Source organism: Equus caballus, unplaced genomic scaffold (assembly GCF_041296265.1).
Source record: "Equus caballus isolate H_3958 breed thoroughbred unplaced genomic scaffold, TB-T2T unassigned-0002539, whole genome shotgun sequence".
In the NCBI taxonomy this organism is placed as follows: Eukaryota; Metazoa; Chordata; class Mammalia; order Perissodactyla; family Equidae; genus Equus; species Equus caballus.
The window spans coordinates 2,463,102-2,480,485 of NW_027222343.1; positions in this window are offsets into that span (position 1 = coordinate 2,463,102).

Here is a 17,384-nt window from a genome sequence, read left to right on the forward strand (position 1 = left end):
GTCCGGCACGTGCTTCCGGCACATCTGAGAGGTGGTTCCGGCATGCGCGGCAGGTGATTCCGTAGTGTCCGTCAGGTGGTTCTGGCATACCCGGCAGGTGATTTTGGCGTGTCCGGCAGGTGTTTCTGGCGAGTCGAGCAGGTGGCTCCGGCATGCTCGGCAGGTGCTTCCGGCATCTCCGGCACTTGGTTCTGGTGTGTCTGAGAGCTGGTTCCGGCATGTCCGGCAGATGATTCCGGAGTGTCCGCCAAGTGGTTCTGGCATACCCAGCAGGTGATTTTCGCGTGTCAGTGAGGTGGTACCGGTGAGTCGAGCAGGTGGTTCCGGCGTGCTCAGCAGGTGGTTCAGTCCGTTCTGGCAGGTGGTATCCGTCTGTTTGGGGTGTGGTTCCAGCATCTCATGAACACATTTCTGGCACGTCTGAGATGTGGTTCCAGCCGGCCCAACAGGTGTTTCCGCAGTGTCCGCCAAGCGGTTCTGGCATAGTTGGCAGGTGATTTTGGCATGACTGGCAGTTGGTTCCAGCAAGCCTGGCAGGTGATTCCAAAGTGTTCACCAATTGGTTGTGGCGTAGCCGGCAGGTGATTTTTGCGTGATCGGCAGGTGGTTCTGGCGAGTCGAGCAGGTGGTTCCGGCGTGCTCGGCTGGTGCTTCCGGGGTCATTGGCACGGGGTTCTGGCATGTCTGAGAGGTGGTTCCTGCATGTCCGGCAAGTGATTCCGGAGTGTTCGCCAAGTGGTTCTGGCATAGTCGGCAGGTGATGTTGGCATGTCCGGCAGGTGGTTCAGGCTTGGCCGGCAGGTGGTTCCAGACTGTCCAGGACGTGTTTCCAGCTTCTCCGGCAGGTGGTTCTGGTACCTCTGAGAGGTCGTTCCGGCATGCGCGACAGGTGATTTCGGAGTGTCCGCCAGGTGGTTCTGGCGTACCCGGCAGGTGATTTTGGCGTGTCCGGAAGGTGTTTCTGGCGAGTCGAGCAGGTGGCTCCGGCATGCTCGGCAGGTGCTTCCGGCGTCTCCGGCACGTGGTTCTGGTGTGTCTGAGAGCTGGTTCCGGCATGTCCGGCAGATGATTCCGGAGTGTCCGCCAAGTGGTTCTGGCATACCCGGCTGGTGATTTGGGCATGTCAGGTAGGTGGTTCCGGCGAGTCGAGCAGGTGCTCCGGCGTGCTCGGCAGGTTGTTCAGACGGGTCTGGCAGCTGTTTTCCGTCTGTTCGGGGTGTGGTTCCAGCATCTCATGCACATGGTTCTGGCACGTCTGAGATGTGGTTCCGGCCGGCCCGACAGGTGTTTCCACAGTGTCCGCCTAGTGGCACTGGCGTAGTTGGCAGGTGATTTTGGCATGACCGGCAGGTGGTTCCAGGAAGCCCGGCAGGTGATTCCGAAGTGTTCCCCAACTGGTTGTGACGTAGCCGGCAGGTGATTTCTGCGTGTCCGGCAGGTGGTTCTGGCGAGTCGAGCAGGTGGTTCCGGCGTGCTCGGCAGGTGCTTCCAGGGTCATTGGCACGTGGTTCTGGCATATCTGAGAGGTGGTTCCGGCATGCCCGGCAGGTGATTCTGGAGTGTTGGACAAGTGTTTCCGGCGTAGCCGGCAGGTGATTTTGCATGTCCAGCGGTCGTTCCGGCGGGTCGAGCCGGTGATTCCGGCGTGTCCGGCAGGTGGTTCCGGTCTGTCCGGCATGTGGTTGTGTGTTGTCCGGCACGAGGTTCAGTCTGAGAGGCTGTGCCGGCATGCACATCACGTGATTCCGGCTTGTCCCCGAAGTGGTGCTGGTGTAGCGGGCAGGTGATTTTGGCGTGTCCGGCAGGTGGTTCAGGCGAGTTGAGCAGGTGGTTGCGACGTGCTCGACAGGTGCTTCCGGCGTCTCCGGCACGTGTTTCTGGCACATCTGACTGGTGGTTCCGGCATGCCCAAAAGTTGATTCCGGTGTGTCCGGTAGGTGGTTCCGGCGTGCACGGCACGTGGTTCTGGTACGTGTCAGAGGTGGTTGCGTATGCCCAACAGGTGATTCCGGACTGTCCGCCACGTGCTTCTGGCACGTCTGAGAGGTGGCTCCAACATGCCCGGCAGGTCATTTCGGAGAGTCGTCCAAGTGGTTCTGGCGTAGCCCGCAGGTGATTTTGGCGTGTCCGGCAGGTGGTTCCGCCGTGCTCGGCAGGTGGTTCAGGCATGGACGTCACGTGGTTCCAGTCTGTCCAGGACGTGTTTCCAGCTTCTGCGGCAGGTGGTTCTGGTACGTCTGAGAGGTGGTTCCGCCATGGCTGGCAGGTGATCCCGGACTGTCCCACAGGTGGTTCTGGCATAGCCAGCAGTTGATATTGGCCTGTCCGGCAGGTGGTTCCAGCGAGTCGAACAGGTGGCTCCGGCGTTCTCGGCAGGTGGTTCCGGTCTGTCCGGTAGGTGTTTCCGGCGTGTCTGGCACGTGCTTCCGGGACGTCTGAGAGGTGGTTCTGGCTTGCGCGACAGGTGATTCCGGAGTGTCCGCCAGGTGGTTCTGGCGTACCCGGCAGGTGATTTTGGCGTGTCCGGAAGGTGTTTCTGGCGAGTCGAGCAGGTGGCTCCGGCATGCTCGGCAGGTGCTTCCGGCGTCTCCGGCACGTGGTTCTGGTGTGTCTGAGAGCTGGTTCCAGCATGTCCGGCAGATGATTCCGGAGTGTCCTCCAAGTGGTTCTGGCATACCCGGCTGGTGATTTGGGCATGTCAGGTAGGTGGTTCCGGCGAGTCGAGCAGGTGGCTCCGGCGTGCTCGGCAGGTTGTTCAGACGGGTCTGGCAGGCGGTATCCGTCTGTTCGTGGTGTGGTTCCAGCATCTCATGCACATGGTTCTGGCACGTCTGAGATGTGGTTCCGGCCGGCCCGACAGGTGTTTCCACAGTGTCCGCCAAGTGGTACTGGCGTAGTTGGCAGGTGATTTTGGCATGACCGGCAGGTGGTTCCAGCAAGCCCGGCAGGTGATTCCGAAGTGTTCCCCAACTGGTTGTGGCGTAGCCGGCAGGTGATTTTTGCGTGTCCGGCAGGTGTTTCTGGCGAGTCGAGAAGGTGGTTCCGGCGTGCTCGGCAGGTGCTTCCGGGGTCATTGGCACGTGGTTCTGGCATATCTGAGAGGTGGTTCCGGCATGCCCGGCAGGTGATTCCGGAGTGTTCGCCAAGTGCTTCCGGCGTAGCCGGCAGGTGATTTTGCATGTCCAGCGGTCGTTCCGGCGGGTCGAGCCGGTGATTCCGGCGTGTCCGGCAGGTGGATCCGGTCTGTCCGGCAGGTGGTTCTGTGGTGTCCGGCACGACGTTCAGTCTGAGAGGCTGTGCCGGCATGCCCCTCACGTGATTCCGGCTTGTCGCCGAAGTGGTGCTGGTGTAGCAGGCAGGTGATTTTGGCGTGTCCGGCAGGTGGTTCAGGCGACTTGAGGAGGTGGTTGCGACGTGCTCGGCAGGTGCTTCCGGCGTCTCCGGCACGTGTTTCTGGCACATCTGACAGGTGGTTCCGGCATGCCCAAAAGTTGATTCCGGTCTGTCCGGTAGGTGGTTCCGGCGTTCTCGGCACGTGGTTCTGGTACGTGTCAGAGGTGGTTGCGTATGCCCAACAGGTGATTCCGGACTGTCCGCCACGTGCTTCTGGCACGTCTGAGAGGTGGTTCCAACATGCCCGGCAGGTCATTTCGGAGAGTCGTCCAAGTGGTTCTGGCGTAGCCCGCAGGTGATTTTGGCGTGTCCGGCAGGTGGTTACGCCGTGCTCGGCAGGTGGTTCAGGCATGGCCGTCACGTGGTTCCAGTCTGTCCAGGACGTGTTTCCAGCTTCTCCGGCAGGTGGTTCTGGTACGTCTGAGAGGTGGTTCCGCCATGGCTGGCAGGTGATCCCGGACTGTCCCCCAGATGGTTCTGGCATAGCCAGCAGTTGATATTGGCCTGTCCGGCAGGTGGTTCCAGCGAGTCGAACAGGTGGCTCCGGCGTTCTTGGCAGGTGGTTCCGGTCTGTCCGGTAGGTGTTTCCGGCGTGTCCGGCACGTGCTTCCGGCACATCTGAGAGGTGGTTCCGGCATGCGCGGCAGGTGATTCCGTAGTGTCCGTCAGGTGGTTCTGGCATACCCGGCAGGTGATTTTGGCGTGTCCGGCAGGTGTTTCTGGCGAGTCGAGCAGGTGGCTCCGGCATGCTCGGCAGGTGCTTCCGGCATCTCCGGCACTTGGTTCTGGTGTGTCTGAGAGCTGGTTCCGGCATGTCCGGCAGATGATTCCGGAGTGTCCGCCAAGTGGTTCTGGCATACCCAGCAGGTGATTTTCGCGTGTCAGTGAGGTGGTACCGGTGAGTCGAGCAGGTGGTTCCGGCGTGCTCAGCAGGTGGTTCAGTCCGTTCTGGCAGGTGGTATCCGTCTGTTTGGGGTGTGGTTCCAGCATCTCATGAACACATTTCTGGCACGTCTGAGATGTGGTTCCAGCCGGCCCAACAGGTGTTTCCGCAGTGTCCGCCAAGCGGTTCTGGCATAGTTGGCAGGTGATTTTGGCATGACTGGCAGTTGGTTCCAGCAAGCCTGGCAGGTGATTCCAAAGTGTTCACCAATTGGTTGTGGCGTAGCCGGCAGGTGATTTTTGCGTGATCGGCAGGTGGTTCTGGCGAGTCGAGCAGGTGGTTCCGGCGTGCTCGGCTGGTGCTTCCGGGGTCATTGGCACGGGGTTCTGGCATGTCTGAGAGGTGGTTCCTGCATGTCCGGCAAGTGATTCCGGAGTGTTCGCCAAGTGGTTCTGGCATAGTCGGCAGGTGATGTTGGCATGTCCGGCAGGTGGTTCAGGCTTGGCCGGCAGGTGGTTCCAGACTGTCCAGGACGTGTTTCCAGCTTCTCCGGCAGGTGGTTCTGGTACCTCTGAGAGGTCGTTCCGGCATGCGCGACAGGTGATTTCGGAGTGTCCGCCAGGTGGTTCTGGCGTACCCGGCAGGTGATTTTGGCGTGTCCGGAAGGTGTTTCTGGCGAGTCGAGCAGGTGGCTCCGGCATGCTCGGCAGGTGCTTCCGGCGTCTCCGGCACGTGGTTCTGGTGTGTCTGAGAGCTGGTTCCAGCAAGTCCGGCAGATGATTCCGGAGTGTCCGCCAAGTGGTTCTGGCATACCCGGCTGGTGATTTGGGCATGTCAGGTAGGTGGTTCCGGCGATTCGAGCAGGTGGCTCCGGCGTGCTCGGCAGGTTGTTCAGACGGGTCTGGCAGGCGGTATCCGTCTGTTCGGGGTGTGGTTCCAGCATCTCATGCACATGGTTCTGGCACGTCTGAGATGTGGTTCCGGCCGGCCCGACAGGTGTTTCCACAGTGTCCGCCAAGTGGTACTGGCGTAGTTGGCAGGTGATTTTGGCATGACCGGCAGGTGGTTCCAGCAAGCCCGGCAGGTGATTCCGAAGTGTTCCCCAACTGGTTGTGGCGTAGCCGGCAGGTGATTTTTGCGTGTCCGGCAGGTGTTTCTGGCGAGTCGAGAAGGTGGTTCCGGCGTGCTCGGCAGGTGCTTCCGGGGTCATTGGCACGTGGTTCTGGCATATCTGAGAGGTGGTTCCGGCATGCCCGGCAGGTGATTCCGGAGTGTTCGCCAAGTGCTTCCGGCGTAGCCGGCAGGTGATTTTGCATGTCCAGCGGTCGTTCCGGCGGGTCGAGCCGGTGATTCCGGCGTGTCCGGCAGGTGGATCCGGTCTGTCCGGCAGGTGGTTCTGTGGTGTCCGGCACGACGTTCAGTCTGAGAGGCTGTGCCGGCATGCCCCTCACGTGATTCCGGCTTGTCGCCGAAGTGGTGCTGGTGTAGCAGGCAGGTGATTTTGGCGTGTCCGGCAGGTGGTTCAGGCGACTTGAGGAGGTGGTTGCGACGTGCTCGGCAGGTGCTTCCGGCGTCTCCGGCACGTGTTTCTGGCACATCTGACAGGTGGTTCCGGCATGCCCAAAAGTTGATTCCGGTCTGTCCGGTAGGTGGTTCCGGCGTTCTCGGCACGTGGTTCTGGTACGTGTCAGAGGTGGTTGCGTATGCCCAACAGGTGATTCCGGACTGTCCGCCACGTGCTTCTGGCACGTCTGAGAGGTGGTTCCAACATGCCCGGCAGGTCATTTCGGAGAGTCGTCCAAGTGGTTCTGGCGTAGCCCGCAGGTGATTTTGGCGTGTCCGGCAGGTGGTTACGCCGTGCTCGGCAGGTGGTTCAGGCATGGCCGTCACGTGGTTCCAGTCTGTCCAGGACCTGTTTCCAGCTTCTCCGGCTGGTGGTTCTGGTACGTCTGAGAGGTGGTTCCGCCATGGCTGGCAGGTGATACCGGACTGTCCCCCAGGTGGTTCTGGCATAGCCAGCAGTTGATATTGGCCTGTCCGGCAGGTGGTTCCAGCGAGTCGAACAGGTGGTTCCGGCGTGCTCGGCAGGTGCTTCCGGGGTCATTGGCACGTGGTTCTGGCATATCTGAGAGGTGCTTCCGGCATGCCCGGCAGGTAATTTCGGAGAGTCGTCCAAGTGGTTCTGGCATAGTCCGCAGGTGATTTTGGCGTGTCCGGCAGGTGGTTCCGCCGTGCTCGGCAGGTGGTTCAGGCATGGCCGTCACGTGGTTCCAGTCTGTCCAGGACGTGTTTCCAGCTTCTCCGGCAGGTGGTTCTGGTACGTCTGAGAGGTGGTTCCGCCATGGCTGGCAGGTGATCCCGGACTGTCCCCCAGGTGGTTCTGGCATAGCCAGCAGTTGATATTGGCCTGTCCGGCAGGTGGTTCCAGCGAGTCGAACAGGTGGCTCCGGCGTGCTCGGCAGGTGGTTCCGGTCTGTCCGGTAGGTGATTCCGGCGTGTCCGGCACGTGCTTTCGGCACGTCTGAGAGGTGGTTCCGGCATGCGCGACAGGTGATTTAGGAGTGTCGGCCAGGTGGTTCTGGCGTACCCGGCAGGTGATTTTGGCGTGTCCGGCAGGTGTTTCTGGCGAGTCGAGCAGGTGGCTCCGGCATGCTCGGCAGGTGCTTCCGGCGTCTCCGGCACGTGGTTCTGGTGTGTCTGAGAGCTGGTTCCGGCATGTCCGGCAGATGATTCCGGAGTGTCCGCCGAGTGGTTCTGGCATACCCGGCTGGTGATTTGGGCATGTCAGGTAGGTGGTTCCGGCGAGTCGAGCAGGTGGCTCCGGCGTGCTGGGCAGGTTGTTCAGACGGGTCTGGCAGGTGTTTTCCGTCTTTTCGGGGTGTGGTTCCAGCATCTCATGCACATGGTTCTGGCACGTCTGAGATGTGGTTCCGGCCGGCCCGACAGGTGTTTCCACAGTGTCCGCCAAGTGGTACTGGCGTAGTTGGCAGGTGATTTTGGCATGACCGTCAGGTGGTTCCAGCAAGCCCGGAATGTGATTCCGAAGTGTTCCTCAACTGGTTGTGGCGTAGCCGGCATGTGATTTCTGCGTGTCCGGCAGGTGGTTCTGGCGAGTCGAGCAGGTGGTTCCGGCGTGCTCGGCAGGTGCTTCAGGGGTCATTGGCACGTGGTTCTGGCATATCTGTGAGGTGGTTCCGGCATGCCCGGCAGGTGATTCCGGATTGTTCGCCAAGTGTTTCCGGCGTAGCCGGCAGGTGATTTTGCATGTCCAGCGGTCGTTCCGGCGGGTCGAGCCGGTGATTCCGGCGTGTCCGGCAGGTGGATCCGGTCTGTCCGGCAGGTGGTTCTGTGGTGTCCGGCACGACGTTCAGTCTGAGAGGCTGTGCCGGCATGCCCCTCACGTGATTCCGGCTTGTCGCCGAAGTGGTGCTGGTGTAGCAGGCAGGTGATTTTGGCGTGTCCGGCAGGTGGTTCAGGCGACTTGAGGAGGTGGTTGCGACGTGCTCGGCAGGTGCTTCCGGCGTCTCCGGCACGTGTTTCTGGCACATCTGACAGGTGGTTCCGGCATGCCCAAAAGTTGATTCCGGTCTGTCCGGTAGGTGGTTCCGGCGTTCTCGGCACGTGGTTCTGGTACGTGTCAGAGGTGGTTGCGTATGCCCAACAGGTGATTCCGGACTGTCCGCCACGTGCTTCTGGCACGTCTGAGAGGTGGTTCCAACATGCCCGGCAGGTCATTTCGGAGAGTCGTCCAAGTGGTTCTGGCGTAGCCCGCAGGTGATTTTGGCGTGTCCGGCAGGTGGTTACGCCGTGCTCGGCAGGTGGTTCAGGCATGGCCGTCACGTGGTTCCAGTCTGTCCAGGACGTGTTTCCAGCTTCTCCGGCAGGTGGTTCTGGTACGTCTGAGAGGTGGTTCCGCCATGGCTGGCAGGTGATCCCGGACTGTCCCCCAGATGGTTCTGGCATAGCCAGCAGTTGATATTGGCCTGTCCGGCAGGTGGTTCCAGCGAGTCGAACAGGTGGCTCCGGCGTTCTTGGCAGGTGGTTCCGGTCTGTCCGGTAGGTGTTTCCGGCGTGTCCGGCACGTGCTTCCGGCACATCTGAGAGGTGGTTCCGGCATGCGCGGCAGGTGATTCCGTAGTGTCCGTCAGGTGGTTCTGGCATACCCGGCAGGTGATTTTGGCGTGTCCGGCAGGTGTTTCTGGCGAGTCGAGCAGGTGGCTCCGGCATGCTCGGCAGGTGCTTCCGGCATCTCCGGCACTTGGTTCTGGTGTGTCTGAGAGCTGGTTCCGGCATGTCCGGCAGATGATTCCGGAGTGTCCGCCAAGTGGTTCTGGCATACCCAGCAGGTGATTTTCGCGTGTCAGTGAGGTGGTACCGGTGAGTCGAGCAGGTGGTTCCGGCGTGCTCAGCAGGTGGTTCAGTCCGTTCTGGCAGGTGGTATCCGTCTGTTTGGGGTGTGGTTCCAGCATCTCATGAACACATTTCTGGCACGTCTGAGATGTGGTTCCAGCCGGCCCAACAGGTGTTTCCGCAGTGTCCGCCAAGCGGTTCTGGCATAGTTGGCAGGTGATTTTGGCATGACTGGCAGTTGGTTCCAGCAAGCCTGGCAGGTGATTCCAAAGTGTTCACCAATTGGTTGTGGCGTAGCCGGCAGGTGATTTTTGCGTGATCGGCAGGTGGTTCTGGCGAGTCGAGCAGGTGGTTCCGGCGTGCTCGGCTGGTGCTTCCGGGGTCATTGGCACGGGGTTCTGGCATGTCTGAGAGGTGGTTCCTGCATGTCCGGCAAGTGATTCCGGAGTGTTCGCCAAGTGGTTCTGGCATAGTCGGCAGGTGATGTTGGCATGTCCGGCAGGTGGTTCAGGCTTGGCCGGCAGGTGGTTCCAGACTGTCCAGGACGTGTTTCCAGCTTCTCCGGCAGGTGGTTCTGGTACCTCTGAGAGGTCGTTCCGGCATGCGCGACAGGTGATTTCGGAGTGTCCGCCAGGTGGTTCTGGCGTACCCGGCAGGTGATTTTGGCGTGTCCGGAAGGTGTTTCTGGCGAGTCGAGCAGGTGGCTCCGGCATGCTCGGCAGGTGCTTCCGGCGTCTCCGGCACGTGGTTCTGGTGTGTCTGAGAGCTGGTTCCAGCATGTCCGGCAGATGATTCCGGAGTGTCCGCCAAGTGGTTCTGGCATACCCGGCTGCTGATTTGGGCATGTCAGGTAGGTGGTTCCGGCGAGTCGAGCAGGTGGCTCCGGCGTGCTCGGCAGGTTGTTCAGACGGGTCTGGCAGGCGGTATCCGTCTGTTCGGGGTGTGGTTCCAGCATCTCATGCACATGGTTCTGGCACGTCTGAGATGTGGTTCCGGCCGGCCCGACAGGTGTTTCCACAGTGTCCGCCAAGTGGTACTGGCGTAGTTGGCAGGTGATTTTGGCATGACCGGCAGGTGGTTCCAGCAAGCCCGGCAGGTGATTCCGAAGTGTTCCCCAACTGGTTGTGGCGTAGCCGGCAGGTGATTTTTGCGTGTCCGGCAGGTGTTTCTGGCGAGTCGAGAAGGTGGTTCCGGCGTGCTCGGCAGGTGCTTCCGGGGTCATTGGCACGTGGTTCTGGCATATCTGAGAGGTGGTTCCGGCATGCCCGGCAGGTGATTCCGGAGTGTTCGCCAAGTGCTTCTGGCGTAGCCGGCAGGTGATTTTGCATGTCCAGCGGTCGTTCCGGCGGGTCGAGCCGGTGATTCCGGCGTGTCCGGCAGGTGGATCCGGTCTGTCCGGCAGGTGGTTCTGTGGTGTCCGGCACGACGTTCAGTCTGAGAGGCTGTGCCGGCATGCCCCTCACGTGATTCCGGCTTGTCGCCGAAGTGGTGCTGGTGTAGCAGGCAGGTGATTTTGGCGTGTCCGGCAGGTGGTTCAGGCGACTTGTGGAGGTGGTTGCGACGTGCTCGGCAGGTGCTTCCGGCGTCTCCGGCACGTGTTTCTGGCACATCTGACAGGTGGTTCCGGCATGCCCAAAAGTTGATTCCGGTCTGTCCGGTAGGTGGTTCCGGCGTTCTCGGCACGTGGTTCTGGTACGTGTCAGAGGTGGTTGCGTATGCCCAACAGGTGATTCCGGACTGTCCGCCACGTGCTTCTGGCACGTCTGAGAGGTGGTTCCAACATGCCCGGCAGGTCATTTCGGAGAGTCGTCCAAGTGGTTCTGGCGTAGCCCGCAGGTGATTTTGGCGTGTCCGGCAGGTGGTTACGCCGTGCTCGGCAGGTGGTTCAGGCATGGCCGTCACGTGGTTCCAGTCTGTCCAGGACCTGTTTCCAGCTTCTCCGGCTGGTGGTTCTGGTACGTCTGAGAGGTGGTTCCGCCATGGCTGGCAGGTGATCCCGGACTGTCCCCCAGGTGGTTCTGGCATAGCCAGCAGTTGATATTGGCCTGTCCGGCAGGTGGTTCCAGCGAGTCGAACAGGTGGTTCCGGCGTGCTCGGCAGGTGCTTCCGGGGTCATTGGCACGTGGTTCTGGCATATCTGAGAGGTGGTTCCGGCATGCCCGGCAGGTAATTTCGGAGAGTCGTCCAAGTGGTTCTGGCATAGTCCGCAGGTGATTTTGGCGTGTCCGGCAGGTGGTTCCGCCGTGCTCGGCAGGTGGTTCAGGCATGGCCGTCACGTGGTTCCAGTCTGTCCAGGACGTGTTTCCAGCTTCACCGGCAGGTGGTTCTGGTACGTCTGAGAGTTGGTTCCGCCATGGCTGGCAGGTGATCCCGGACTGTCCCCCAGGTGGTTCTGGCATAGCCAGCAGTTGATATTGGCCTGTCCGGCAGGTGGTTCCAGCGAGTCGAACAGGTGGCTCCGGCGTGCTCGGCAGGTGGTTCCGGTCTGTCCGGTAGGTGATTCCGGCGTGTCCGGCACGTGCTTTCGTCACGTCTGAGAGGTGGTTCCGGCATGCGCGACAGGTGATTTAGGAGTGTCGGCCAGGTGGTTCTGGCGTACCCGGCAGGTGATTTTGGCGTGTCCGGCAGGTGTTTCTGGCGAGTCGAGCACTTGGCTCCGGCATGCTCGGCAGGTGCTTCCGGCGTCTCCGGCACGTGGTTCTGGTGTGTCTGAGAGCTGGTTCCGGCATGTCCGGCAGATGATTCCGGAGTGTCCGCCGAGTGGTTCTGGCATACCTGGCTGGTGATTTGGGCATGTCAGGTAGGTGGTTCCGGCGAGTCGAGCAGGTGGCTCCGGCGTGCTCGGCAGGTTGTTCAGACGGGTCTGGCAGGTGTTTTCCGTCTTTTCGGGGTGTGGTTCCAGCATCTCATGCACATGGTTCTGGCACGTCTGAGATGTGGTTCCGGCCGGCCCGACAGGTGTTTCCACAGTGTCCGCCAAGTGGTACTGGCGTAGTTGGCAGGTGATTTTGGCATGACCGTCAGGTGGTTCCAGCAAGCCCGGAATGTGATTCCGAAGTGTTACTCAACTGGTTGTGGCGTAGCCGGCATGTGATTTCTGCGTGTCCGGCAGGTGGTTCTGGCGAGTCGAGCAGGTGGTTCCGGCGTGCTCGGCAGGTGCTTCAGGGGTCATTGGCACGTGGTTCTGGCATATCTGTGAGGTGGTTCCGGCATGCCCGGCAGGTGATTCCGGATTGTTCGCCAAGTGTTTCCGGCGTAGCCGGCAGGTGATTTTGCATGTCCAGCGGTCTTTCCGGCGGGTCGAGCCGGTGGTTCCGGCGTGTCCGGCAGGTGGTTCCGGTCTGTCCGGCAGGTGGTTCTGTGGTGTCCGGCACGAGGTTCAGTCTGAGAGGCTGTGCCGGCATGCCACTCACGTGATTCTGGCTTGTCCCCGAAGTGGTGCTGGTGTAGCGGGCAGGTGATTTTGGCGTGTCCGGCAGGTGGTTCAGGTGAGTTGAGCAGGTGGTTGCGACGTGCTCGGCAGGTGCTTCCGGCATCTCCGGCACGTGTTTCTGGCACATCTGAATGGTGGTTCCGGCATGCCCAAAAGTTGATTCCGGTCTGTCCGGTAGGTGGCTCCGGCGTGCACGGCACGTGGTTCTGGTACGTGTCAGAGGTGGTTGCGTATGCCCAACAGGTGATTCCGGACTGTCCGCCACGTGCTTCTGGCACGTCTGAGAGGTGGTTCCAACATGCCCGGCAGGTCATTTCGGAGAGTCGTCCAAGTGGTTCTGGCGTAGCCCGCAGGTGATTTTGGCGTGTCCGGCAGGTGGTTCCGCCCTGCTCGGCAGGTGGTTCAGGCATGGCCGTCACGTGGTTCCAGTCTGTCCAGGACGTGTTTCCAGCTTCTCCGGCAGGTGGTTCTGGTACGTCTGAGAGGTGGTTCCGCCATGGCTGGCAGGTGATTCCGGACCGTCCCCCAGGAGGTTCTGGCATAGCCAGCAGTTGATATTGGCCTGTCCGGCAGGTGGTTCCAGCGAGTCGAACAGGTGGTTCCGGCGTGCTCGGCAGGTGCTTCCGGGGTCATTGGCACGTGGTTCTGGCATATCTGAGAGGTGGTTGCGGCATGCCCGGCAGGTAATTTCGGAGAGTCGTCCAAGTGGTTCTGGCATAGTCCGCAGGTGATTTTGGCGTGTCCGGCAGGTGGTTCCGCCGTGCTCGGCAGGTGGTTCAGGCATGGCCGTCACGTGGTTCCAGTCTGTCCAGGACGTGTTTCCAGCTTCTCCGGCAGGTGGTTCTGGTACGTCTGAGAGGTGGTTCCGCCATGGCTGGCAGGTGATCCCGGACTGTCCCCCAAGTGGTTCTGGCATAGCCAGCAGTTGATATTGGCCTGTCCGGCAGGTGGTTCCAGCGAGTCGAACAGGTGGCTCCGGCGTGCTCGGCAGGTGGTTCCGGTCTGTCCGGTAGGTGATTCCGTCGCGTCCGGCACGTGCTTCCGGCACGTCTGAGAGGTGGTTCCGGCATGCGCGACAGGTGATTTCGGAGTGTCCGCCAGGTGGTTGTGGCGTACCAGGCAGGTGATTTTGGCGTGTCCGGCAGGTGTTTCTGGCGAGTCGAGCAGGTGGCTCCGGCATGCTCGGCAGGTGCTTCCGGCGTCTCTGGCACGTGTTTCTGGTGTGTCTGAGAGCTGGTTCCGGCATGTCCGGCAGATGATTCCGGAGTGTCCGCCAAGTGGTTCTGGCATACCCGGCTGGTGATTTTGGCATGTCAGGTAGGTGGTTCCGGCGAGTCGAGCAGGTGGCTCCGGCGTGCTCGGCAGGTTGTTCAGACGGGTCTGGCAGGTGTTTTCCGTCTGTTCGGGGTGTGGTTCCAGCATCTCATGCACATGGTTCTGGCACGTCTGAGATGTGGTTCCGGCCGGCCCGACAGGTGTTTCCACAGTGTCCGCCAAGTGGTACTGGCATAGTTGGCAGGTGATTTTGGCATGACCGGCAGGTGGTTCCAGCAAGCCCGGCAGGTGATTCCGAAGTGTTCCCCAACTGGTTGTGGCGTAGCCGGCAGGTGATTTTTGCGTGTCCGGCAGGTGGTTCTGGCGAGTCGAGCAGGTGGTTCCCGCGTGCTCGGCAGGTGCTTCCAGGGTCATTGGCACGGGGTTCTGGCATATCTGAGAGGTGGTTCCGGCATGCCCGGCAGGTGATTCCGGAGTGTTCGCCAAGTGGTTCTGGCATAGTCGGCATGTGATTTTGGCATGTCCGGCAGGTGGTTCAGGCGAGTTGAGCAGGTGGTTCCAACGTGCTTGGCAGGTGCTTCCGGCGTCTCCGGCACGTATTTCTGGCACATCTGACAGGTGGTTCCGGCATGCCCGAAAGGTGATTCCGGTCTGTCTGGTAGGTGGTTCCAGCCTGCACGGCATGTGGTTCTGGTACGTCTCAGAGGTGGTTGCCCATGCCCATCAGGTGATTCCGGACTGTCCGCCACATGGTTCTGGCACGTCTGAGAGGTGGTTCCGGCATGCCCGGCAGGTCATCCCAGAGAGTCCTCCAAGTGGTTCTGGCATAACACGCAGGTGATTTTGGCGTGTCTGGCAGGTTGTTCCGTTGTGCTTGGCAGGTGGTTCAGGCTTGGCCGGCAGGTGGTTCCAGACTGTCCAGGACGTGTTTCCAGCTTCTCCGGCAGGTGGTTCTGGTACGTCTGAGAGGTGGTTCCGCCACGGCTGGCAGGCGATTCCGGACCGTCCCCCAGGTGGTTCTGGCATAGCCAGCAGTTGATATTGGCCTGTCCGGCAGGTGGTTCCAGCGAGTCGAACAGGTGGCTACGGCGTGCTCGGCAGGAGGTTCCAGTCTGTCCGGTAGGTGATTCCAGCGTGTCCGGCACGTGCTTCCGGCACGTCTGAGGGGTGGTTCCGGCATGCGCGACAGGTGATTTCGGAGTGTCCGCCAGGTGGTTCTGGCGTACCCGGCAGGTGATTTTGGCGTGTCCGGCAGGTGTTTCTGGCGAGTCGAGCAGGTGGCTCCGGCATGCTCGGCAGGTGCTTCTGGCGTCTCCGGCACGTGGTTCTGGTGTGTCTGAGAGCTGGTTCCGGCATGTCCGGCAGATGATTCCGGAGTGTCCGCCAAGTGGTTCTGGCATACCCGGCTGGTGATTTGGGCATGTCAGGTAGGTGGTTCCGGCGAGTCGAGCAGGTGGCTCCGGCGTGCTCGGCAGGTTGTTCAGACGGGTCTGGCAGGTGTTTTCCGTCTGTTCGGGGTGTGGTTCCAGCATCTCATGCACATGGTTCTGGCACGTCTGAGATGTGGTTCCGGCCGGCCCGACAGGTGTTTCCACAGTGTCCGCCAAGTGGTACTGGCGTAGTTGGCAGGTGATTTTGGCATGACCGGCAGGTGGTTCCAGCAAGCCCGGCAGGTGATTCCGAAGTATTCCGCAACTGGTTGTGGCGTCGCCTGGCAGGTGATTTTTGCGTGTCCGGCAGGTGGTTCTGGCGAGTCGAGCAGGTGGTTCCGGCGTGCTCGGCAGGTGCTTCAGGGGTCATTGGCACGTGGTTCTGGCATATCTGAGAGGTGGTTCCGGCATGCGCGGCAGGTGATTCCGTAGTCTCCGCCTGGTGGTTCTGGCATACCCGGCAGGTGATTTTGGCGTGTCCGGCAGGTGTTTCTGGCGAGTCGAGCAGGTGGCTCCGGCATGCTCGGCAGGTGCTTCTGGCGTCTCCGTCACTTGGCTCTGGTGTGTCTGAGAGCTGGTTCCGGCATGTCCGGCAGATGATTCCGGAGTGTCCGCCAAGTGTTTCTGGCATACCCGGCTGCTGATTTGGGCATGTCAGGTAGGTGGTTCCGGCGAGTGGAGCAGGTGGCTCCGGCGTGCTCGGCAGGTTGTTCAGACGGGTCTGGCAGGTGTTTTCCGTCTGTTCGGGGTGTGGTTCCAGCATCTCATGCACATGGTTCTGGCACGTCTGAGATGTGGTTCCGGCCGGCCCGACAGGTGTTTCCACAGTGTCCGCCAAGTGGTACTGGCGTAGTTGGCAGGTGATTTTGGCATGACCGGCAGGTGGTTCCAGCAAGCCCGGCAGGTGATTCCGAAGTGTTCCCCAACTGCTTGTGGCGTAGCCGGAAGGTGATTTACGCGTGTCCGGCAGGTGGTTCTGGCGTGCTCGGCAGGTGCTTCCGGGGTCATTGGCACGGGGTTCTGGCATGTCTGAGAGGTGGTTCCTGCATGCCCGGCAAGTGATTCCGGAGTGTTCGCCAAGTGGTTCTGGCATAGTCGGCAGGTGATTTTGGCATGTCCGGCAGGTGGTTCAGGCGAGTTGAGCAGGTGGTTCCAACGTGCTTGGCAGGCGCTTCCGGCGTCTCCGGCACGTGTTTCTGGCACATCTGACAGGTGGTTCCGGCATGCCCGAAACGTGATTCCGGTCTGTCCGATAGGTGGTTCCAGCCTGCACGGCATGTGTTTCTGGTACGTCTCAGAGGTGGTTGCGCATGCCCAACAGGTGATTCCGGACTGTCCGCCACATGGTTCTGGCACGTCTGACAGGTGGTTCCGCCATGCCCGGCAGGTCATCCCAGAGAGTCCTCCAAGTGGTTCTGGCATAACACGCAGGTGATTGTGGCATGTCCGGCGGGTTGTTCCGTTGTGCTTGGCAGGTGGTTCAGGCTTGGCCGGCAGGTGGTTCCAGACTGTCCAGGACGTGTTTCCAGCTTCTCCGGCAGGTGGTTCTGGTACGTCTGAGAGGTGGTTCCGCCATGGCTGGCAGGTGATCCCGGACCATCCCCCAGGTGGTTCTGGCATAGCCAGCAGTTGATATTGGCCTGTCCGGCAGGTGGTTCCAGCGAGTCGAACAGGTGGCTCCGGCGTGCTCGGCAGGTGGTTCCGGTCTGTCCGGTAGGTGATTCCGGCGTGTCCGGCACGTGCTTCCGGCACGTCTGAGAGGTGGTTCCGGCATGCGCGACAGGTGATTTCGGAGTGTCCGCCAGGTGGTTCTGGCGTACCCGGCAGGTGATTTTGGCATGTCCCACAGGTGTTTCTGGCGAGTCGAGCAGGTGGCTCCGGCATGCTCGGCAGGTGCTTCCGGCGTCTCCGGCACTTGGTTCTGGTGTGTCTGAGAGCTGGTTCCGGCATGTCCGGCAGATGATTCCGGAGTGTCCGCAAAGTGGTTCTGGCATACCCGGGTGGTGATTTGGGCATGTCAGGTAGGTGGTTCCGGCGAGTCGAGCAGCTGGCTCCGGCGTGCTCGGCAGGTTGTTCAGACGGGTCTGGCAGGTGTTTTCCGTCTGTTCGGGGTGTGGTTCCAGCATCTCATTCACATGGATCTGGCACGTCTGAGATGTGGTTCCGGCTGGCCCGACAGGTGTTTCCACAGTGTCCGCCAAGTGGTACTGGCGTAGTTGGCAGGTGATTTTGGCATGACCGGCAGGTGGTTCCAGCAAGCCCGGCAGGTGATTCCGAAGTGTTCCCCAACTGGTTGTGGCGTAGCCGGCAGGTGATTTTTGCGTGTCCGGCAGGTGGTTCTGGCGAGTCGAGCAGGTGGTTCCGGCGTGCTCGGCAGGTGCTTCCGGGGTCATTGGCACGTGGTTCTCGCATATCTGAGAGGTGGTTCCGGCATGCCAGGCAGGTGATTCCGGAGTGTTCGCCAAGTGTTTCTGGCGTAGCCGGCAGGTGATTTTGCATGTCCAGCGGTCGTTCTGGTGGGTCGAGCCGGTGGTTCCGGCGCGTCCGGCAGGTGGTTCCGGTCTGTCCGGCAGGTGGTTCTGTGGTGTCCGGCACGAGGTTCAGTCTGAGAGGCTGTGCC